Genomic DNA, 9,273 nt, shown 5'->3' on the forward strand with positions numbered 1-9,273 from the left:
TCACAGGTACAGAAGACGATTCTACAACTTGTTTTGACCACCAGTAAACAAGAGCGGTGACGTTTTGAGGGATTTCACTTCCTTGAAGCACCAACAGGAAACAATTTTAGCTGAAAAATAGCAGCTTTAAGAACACTAGTTCACTTTGCAGTTTAAAATCTGTCAATAACACCACTATAATTTGCATGAAATGCCCTATGTCACAGAGTTAGGAATAAGGATTTCAAAATAGTTATGTTCTCCTTACATAAAAAATCAAGAAATAATGCTATCTTCGAATTAATTAATAAACTCTTAATTTGTTGTGGTAATCCAAATAAATATCACCACACACTTCCAGAAGCCCCTTCCAGAAATAATAAATTCAATAGAATTGTTTGATTGGCACTTCTTGCTTACTATACGGATGAGTTGTATGGCATATTTAGCCAATTTAAACTGCATCATTTCTGTGTTGATTATTTTTGTCTTAAAATAACTGACAACATTGCCCTATAATGTATTATATTCTGTTTAAACTATTTTGTGAATTGAAACTGAGGGGATATATTTATTTATTTATTTATTGAAATGGCTGTACTGTTTTTAAATAAATGTTTGCAATCATTAAAACATATCTATTTTGAATGTGATGGAATTGGTTGACAAATCAATATGGAAAAAGTGGTTTGTATTGATTGCTCTCGTCAGTAGATCCATTTTAATTAAAATGTAAGCGAGTGCACCGCACTGATATCAATTGTGCAACAGTTCTTTTCTTTTCATCCTTCTGTTTTTTAAAAAGGGGGAACATTGAGTAATGCTCACATTAAATTACACCACAAGTATTAAATTAATGCCAGACTACATGTGATGCGTTGTCTACGACAATAACAGGTATAAATAATAATTTTGTAGGGTTTTATTTTTAAATTGTGTGAATATGAACAACCGTGCATGCATTTTAATCGGGGCACTTAAATGGTAATTATTCCACTCAGGCTCAAACGTAGGTAACAAATGGAATTCAATCAGTGTCCGTGCATAATGATGGTCATTAGGAGAAGGAAAATAATAATGACATCCTCTCTGCATTAAACCCGAAGACACTTTACACAATAATCCTACCACCATTATTGATCTCCATGGAGATCAGCAATTGTCGCTTTTCATCATTATGCTCGAATGTTAAATACAAATCATTTTGTTTTCCTACAAGCTGTTTCAGCAAGCCTTAAATGCTTTTAATTTACTTCCCTACTTAAAGTCCTTGCTGTAATTTTGTTGAGGTTGTTTCTGCAGCTCTCACTTTTTCCTCCATTTTGAAAATAAAAGTCAATACCCATCACGCCTACAATGCAACAGCTTAGAAATGCATACCATGGATTTCGTAGCAACTGTTGCCATCCCCTCAACACCTTTATTATGCTATGAACGTAAAACCTAGAAGGGATATTGCAAAATGGTTGAAACAAGTCATTTACTAATGAAGGCTCCAGGCTCTTTTTCAACGCCAGATTTTTAATGCAAATCCCAAATATATTTTTATGAGCTTCAATTCAGCTGATTACCTCAATGTTGGCTTGCACTTACCGTACACTAGACGGTATGAATTGAGCCTTCTCTGAGACAGCCACTTGGTCGGATAATTAAATAAGATCTCCAATCAAATGATCTATGATTTGCATGCCGTCTGTTGCCAACAAGCTCCATCTGCTTGGCTCCGAGAGCTCTGACACTCTTGCTCTTGTGAGTGAGACAGCAATAACGTAATTGTGGATGTGACAGCTACACCAGATGATGCAGGGACTGTTCAAAATTCTGGTCCAAGACATACTGTACAAGCATTGTGTCATATGGTAAGTAGTTAGTATGACAAAAAAGAGAAAAAAAATGGCACTACGTAACAACAAAGATATTCTTTAGCCACATGTTGTCTATTTGTACAGGCATGCAACATAAACTGGGACTCAAGTACCTTTGCGATACAAAGCTACAGTAAATAATTGAATAGCAGGAAACCGAGCATGGAACGGGAGGTGGGAGTGAAGGACAATGGAACTTGTGCCAGTTTGGCCAGGCGCCAGTGGGCAACGCAGTGCTGCTGGACTCGGCGCAGCTCAAGGCTGAGTCAGTCAAGACAGGCGTCCCCGCTTTGATGGGTCTGTCATAGAGGGCGGGGTTTGCCTTCAGTGAGGGTTCAGGTGTTTTCCATCAATACAGGCTGCTGTCCCATGTCAGGGTGAGCCTTAATGAGATCTGCTACAAGAGCTGTGGCAAAGATAATAATACATCGGGCACTCGCGCTTCCCGAGTCCGGTAATAGTGGATTTCCAAGATGAATTGATGTTTCTTGAACGTGATTAACTTGGATTAAGTCATTGGCTGGCTTTGAGATAAATTATGTTCAATCTATGTGTTCAAATGGAGAGGTTTGGCAGTGATTACTGTATTTTTGGGACAATAATCATAGGGGTAAAAATTATATAAATCTCCATGTCACTAACAAATCCATTAACTTTTCATTTTCAGTATCACTTCTGATTAATTCCACCACTCACACTTCTCTATAAGTTTCAGTTACAACCAAACTATTAAAAAAAGAAATTTATAGTCTAGAAAATACAGTATTCAGCAGCTATAGTACTACGGAATCCCTTTATTTGTCCAAACAAATCAGAATAAAATGACTTTTGTTTGGATCTATCAATGAATCCATCCACCCGTTGTCTCCTAGCCTGTCTTTCCCAAATCATATGTTGTAAAAATTGCATTTTAAAATGGTAAGTCACATTTCTACCATTGTGCTAGTGCCGTAACAGATTCCAATTCAACGAGACCCTGACATAACTTACTTTCAAATGAGACTGAATAGTAATAAATAATATATTATGTTATGGAAATAACTTACCACACCCTTATCATTTTATACCAGGCAGAATATCTGGCAGAGAGTGGGGGAGTCAGTTACAATGCAATATACCACATGTCAGATTTGATAAATATTTTATTTATATTTGAGTTCTGGCTGGACACAGGGAAAACAAAATCCAGTTTTCATTCCCAGCTGTGGATATGTAATGTAATTGGAAAGACAACCAACAACAACAACAACAAGTACATATCGGGCCTCATCCTCCAGCCATTCTGAGCCCTCCAGATTCCTTCCAAAACAGCAACATGATATGAATTCAATGTGAATAAAATTCCGATTGCTATTATCTCAACCTAGTTTAAAACATTCTGCTCTGTAAAAAGAAAACTCTTCCATTAATATTCAGCTTACAATTAGTTTTACGATGGGATACTATTTTCAATAACATAGGTAAAGAATGGAAATATACAAAGGTATAAAAAACATTGATAATTTTCCTTTATAAATAATTGGCTGTACAGGTCAGCAAATTTCAGTTAATACAGAAAATAGTAAATGATGACTTTTCTGAATTTGTACAAGCTTGCCAACTTAAAAACCTTGACCATATTTTACCCAAGTATTTATTATTTATGTTTTATCAAAGTTTAGTTCATGAAGCTTGGAGAAATAATACACAAAACAATTAAACTATAGCTGCATCTTTAAATTTGAAAAACAGGCCAATCATTTATGAGTGTCACAATTTTTGCCTTAATTCCTGTCCCTTCATCGATATATTCAGAAATATTTTGCAGCAGAATTTGTATTCCAACATAAAGGGAGCTATCGTATGATGAATTTATTTGATAGACCCAATGGGTGGTGATTGTATTTTTGCTCATAGTTTTTTGTTTCCTCATTTTGCCAGTTTTTCGCCTTTCCAAACAGCATCAAGACTTCTTGATCGTCTGTAATCCGTCGCTTTTACACACAAGCGCGTGTCATTGAGAGCGATGAAGTCCCTTCTGTTTACTCACTCCAAACCAAATGATCTTTCACAAGTAGACCACTTCAGTTGTGAAATGGAATTTTCCAGGGTGTTCTATTCCAAGTCTATTTCTCCCTTGGCTTTAGCAATTCCCAAACAGGGTTCACTCGCTCACAGATAATGTCTGTGAGGATTGAGCCGAGCTCCTCTGCTGTTTTAATGGCCCGAGGGAGAAGGTATTTGACCAAAGTGTAGACGAAAATAAAATAAATAAATACAAATAGTTCCAGCACATACAGACAATCCCATTTCTATTTAGTCTACACAATATTAGAATATAAGAGTCTTTTTATACCAGCATGCTATTCATTTAACCTAATTGTACTAAGAGCGCAACATAAACTACACCACAGATAGTTTATAGTGGGTAATTTGATTGTAAAAATACATATAATTTACTTTATAATACAAAGACTTACATGTTGGAATTACAAGAGAATAAACCGCCTGATGGCTTTATCGCCTAAGCGGTGACAGTGTTACTGCTTTGCTTGGTAGTTATGATAAATGGTTGTTGTAGGAGGGCTGCATTTACTTTGTAGAGTCATTATGAGAATATTATGTATGAGAAAACAGCCATTAATATTCATTATAATTGCAAACCACTGAGCTGAATGCTGATGCGTTCAGATACCGACACAGGACGACTTATTTCCTTGTGGCTGCCGCACATCAATATAGGCGGCGGAAAAGGCAATAAAATCTGATTTTTACCTTGACGACAAAGCAGTGATTTACTCCTCAGTAATATAGCTGTATGTTTGCGTTTTTGGCCCATTTTGACCAAGTTTGGTTCACAAACTGCACTTTACTCTCCGAAGGATAAAGCATCCTTATTCCAGTACATAAGAGCGCCAATTTTGGTGGTGTCTGGTAATTGGAGCCATTGTGAAGGAAGGATCACCGATACATTTCCCAGTCTACGTGTGAATGAGGCTGTAAAGGTCAGAGCCTGTTCTAGCCTCCATCCCCCAAGGGCCCTCAGCAGTAGGGGCCAGAGAACACCACAAACAATTAAACGTGTTGCTCCTCGGAGTAGAGCGGCCGGACTCTTGTCGACTAGTGAAGTTTTTTTTTTTTTTTTTTACCTCCATGGGCTGCTGTTGGTCACTCTTCACAGCAATAATCTGCAGGTCTGAGCAATCAATACGAGCGCGACAGCCTCAGCCTCCATTAGCGCGGACATCCCTGGAGTCCATGATGTATTCAAGCTCATGCACAGATTCACACGGAAGGGCACCAAAACGTGGAAGGGGAATAAATCGACACATTAAATACTCCAAATGTACTCACAAAACATTTTGAGATTATAAGGAACAGTATGTAGTAAATGTGCAATAATTGTGCATTAAATAAAATTGCACAATTACCATCACTTACTTTTGGACTAGCCCATGTATTCGCATAGGTGGTAATGCAATTGCCGTTAGCCACATCTTTGATTAATTATTCAAGAATGTTATGATTTTTTTTTATCAACAATATTATTATTATTGATTTTAGAGTGGAACCAATGTTCACTGACGGGTGTGTGGTGAGGGCGGTAATGATTGCAATGTCAGCACTTGCTGCGATTCGAAAGTCACCTTCAAGAGTTGTTGTGCTAACTTGTTTTTTTAGCCATCTAAATTACATGTCGCTAAGATTATAACAAACAGGGGGTTCCCTCGGGTTTGTAAAAAGTCATACACTTACTCTAATTTATTTGCCTTGCAAAGGAATTGTATTTTGTCTGATAGGTATTTAACTCTAAATTGGATTGCATTAAATTGCGTTTGACAAATGGCAATGCTGATATGTTTTGCATTTTAGTTGGAATGATGTAGATGTTATTGTTATGGTTTATGTTCATATTGACAGTGTTATTAGGTTCTCCAAAATTACGTTTTCTGTATTTTCGTACAGTTCTCATGCTTAATAGCAATCAATGCATATTGTGAAATCATGTCGTCCTTTAGAGTCAACACTATCTGTTGATTTTTTAAAACGTGATATTAACTCCGAAGCTGCCATTGACAAGGTTGTACAATTCAATTAACCAGACAGGTTTATAGTGAATGAAATACTTCTTTTACTAACTTCCAAAACACATTCTCTGAATACTATACAGAAACTTGGGCTGACATTGAATGAGTCAATCAATATCTAAACAAGGTTGCAAAAGGGGACAATTTTGTTACTTTGTTTTTTTAATTGAATGCCTTTATTGTCCTTAAACAAGTACCATATTTCCCCTCATCAAATAAGTAGTTAAGCCTGTATGAGGATGAAAACGTGCATACAAATATATTTCTCAATTCAATTATGAAATAGTACAATAATGGTGCTAAATTAAATTTTTTGACCTAAGCTGATTTCTTAATGCGTGTTTTTATTTGTTCACTCCTGCTGTATTGTGCTCATTTCTTTACTGTGAGATGAATAAAGCATGATCTTTTCTATCAAACATGACTGAATGTATCCATGTATTTTTTTCTCATCTTTCCTATAGAAACTTGTTTTGACCTAATGTCAAGTGTCGTATTGGATTTTCTGTACTTTACATAGCTGAATGGGGCTAAATAAAGAAGGGGTTTTATCATATTATATCGTATGATTAAGTGGAAAATTCATTACTAGTTTGTTTTGATCATATTAGTTGTAAGGCCACTGAACACTGCGTAGCTAAAGTTCCTATTTTTCATCTTTGAGTAGGGCTTAAAAATGACTGAATTAAATCCTTTGCAAAGACGCTTGCTTGAAAAAAGGAGAGCAGTTGTAAGTGTGAAAAAAACCCAAGGTTGGTTTAGAAGCTGCTGTTTTTCTTTGACAATGTCATCAGCACTAGCGTTATCACCATATTGAGAACAGGGTGCTGAATGGCGCTGTGAAGGAGTGTGGGATGCTTGTCACGCGGTTACATGTTTTTGCACAAAGTGGTTAATGCTTAAACTGTACTGCATTTAATCGGAAGCAGTAATACATTTCACTTTTACATGACTGCGTTAATTACATTAGGCAGCAACTGTATACCTTTTAATGTAAGTTACTTGTTTAAACACAGGAGATGAGATCGTACTTTTCATTTTCTCCTCTTTTAAATAAGCTGGTGAGTATCTCTGTGCACTGCCATGCAGGTTGAGGTGCGTTAAATTGTTGTGTGACCTTGCTATACTGCAATTAGCTGATGAGTTTCCTACTACTGTCGATCAGTATCATTAGATTGCAATCACTGCAAACATGGGGTAGCTTCTCAGAAGAGTTGGATGTTCAAGCACTCTTACCTTATTGGACAAATTACAATCATAAAAAGGTTTGTAACGAAAATCACAAGACAATTTTCTGGTCCCTAGAGAGTAAAAGAGAGAGTTCTAAAATAAGAGTATCAAAACTTAACTCATTCACTGAACATTTATCAGCATCAACTTGAATCTAGCTCACTAATGTACGCATCAAGTATGTTTTCATGCAGATTAACTGTTTTGCATAATTGCAGCGATTGAGAGTGTAAAATGAATTATTAGGGTGACAAAATTCAAGCACGGTTGCAAAGGGTGCTGGATTTCAGGCGAGGGACACGATTAATTGGTTGCCAGCAACTCACAGATAACAATAGACTATATATATATATATATATATATATATATATATATATATATATATATATATATTTATATATATATATATATATATTATATATATATATATATATATATATATATATATATATATATATATATATATATATATATATATATATATATATATATATATATAACCAAAAACATGCTCTTACATTATCCTATCAAATACATTATATTAGATTGTGCACCAATTGTTTTGTCCGTACATTGTACATGTCAACTGCACATCAGACTAATACTAATTTCAAGAAAGGCATATCTACACCTGAAGCAAGGTTGCACAGCTCTAATTAAATGGATGTTTTTTTTTCTTTTTTTTTCCTAAACCAAAGCTCAGGAGAAATACTCATGGAAAAAATGAAGGACACATTTAACAAAGACATCACTGGAGCTACAATAATGTGGCATGGCTTTAAGCAACTAAAATAAAGCAGCAAGGGCTCCACTCAAGACAGTATTTACCAACTAAAAGCCCCCAGTTGCTCAAATCATAACAAGCAAAATGTGTTGTCGACTGCATACTGTTGGGATGGGAGTGGGTAAGATCGCAGGTTAGGTTAAAATTATTGTTATTTTGCAAAGAAATACACTTGGTCTCACTGGTGAAAAATTCAAAATCTTTCCAAAGCAGTTACGGATCCACAGCTGAAATTAGAAGTCACATAACAGTTTGACAGTGGCAAGGCATTTTTTTCCAATCATCTGCAACAAACCAACTAGGCATTCAACAATGCATTTTTAATACAAACTTTTGACACACAATACTGCACACTAGTCATTCGATCCAATTAGTGGCTAATGAGTGTTTTACAGCTTTGTCACAACTTCGCTCAAAAGCAAAATGAAATCAACGCAATATAAAGCATACCAATTCAGTTAATGACTCAGATAAAGAATACAAGTCATTTTTTGGTGGTTTACAATGTACCCTTAGCCTCAGAGTTTAAAAAAGTGAAACACACAACATGGGTGCAGTCATTACTGACCAAAACAACATAACTACTATTTTTTTGTGCAGTTATGACGCTTGCTATATTTGTTTAAGGGACAGATTGGGCAGGAGAATTCTGCTGCTAATAGATTTTGTGGAAACATATTTTCATGCTGGTGGTATCAGACAGTGACATGTGTAACCCTGGTCTCCAGCCTGGTCCACTTAGGGGCAACGGCGCCAAACAACACCGCTGTGGTATTTATTTTTATTTTTTTATTTTTTACAGCAAGCGAGGCTGTGATTACTGTGTTACCATGGAAAAGATGAACCATAAATACAGTTTTAACAAGGGTGTTTTAGCTCAAAACTCCTCTAAATGGGCTAACTGGGCCTTCCTCCATCGCTTGTCTAATGAATTCCATATCAGCTCCTTTCCACGGTATATAGGACATATCTAATTGTTCTCGTGACGTGGAAACTGGCAGAAGCTAATGGACAAAGCGCATCACATCCGCCCACTGCGCTACCCCCACACCCTCACCCGAGTTGTGTCCTTCTTTTAAAATAGCAATTATCAGGCGATTAACACGTTGATTCTGCAGCAACAGGGTGTGCTGTGAAATTCATGTTGTTTCCAAAGGCGCTTGGCCGCTTACCATCTCTCAAGGTGACAGAAATATTGCAGATCTTGCACGACAGTGAAGGGCGTCGGACAGGCCGGACTGTGTGTGCCTTATGAATGTGAAAGTCACTGCAGTTTGGCCTTCCTCTCCGTTTATACTGCCCCACGTTGGCAGATCAGCTTTACTCAGCAGTTTCCTCTCCGGTGGGA

The 9,273-nt window shown here is 36.5% G+C and overlaps 1 long non-coding RNA gene across 1 annotated transcript in view; it reads left to right on the forward strand.

Moving 5' to 3' along the window:
- LOC144087062 (uncharacterized) overlaps window positions 1-198 on the forward strand; it is a 10,928-nt gene extending 10,730 nt beyond the window's left edge. Inside the window, exon 3 of the long non-coding RNA XR_013304638.1 lies at window positions 7-198. This is a non-coding gene — a long non-coding RNA (uncharacterized LOC144087062). The remainder of the gene's footprint in view (window positions 1-6) is intronic.
- The last annotated feature ends 9,075 nt before the right edge of the window (window positions 199-9,273 follow it).

This window comes from Stigmatopora argus, chromosome 13 (genome assembly GCF_051989625.1).
Source record: "Stigmatopora argus isolate UIUO_Sarg chromosome 13, RoL_Sarg_1.0, whole genome shotgun sequence".
NCBI lineage: Eukaryota > Metazoa > Chordata > Actinopteri > Syngnathiformes > Syngnathidae > Stigmatopora > Stigmatopora argus.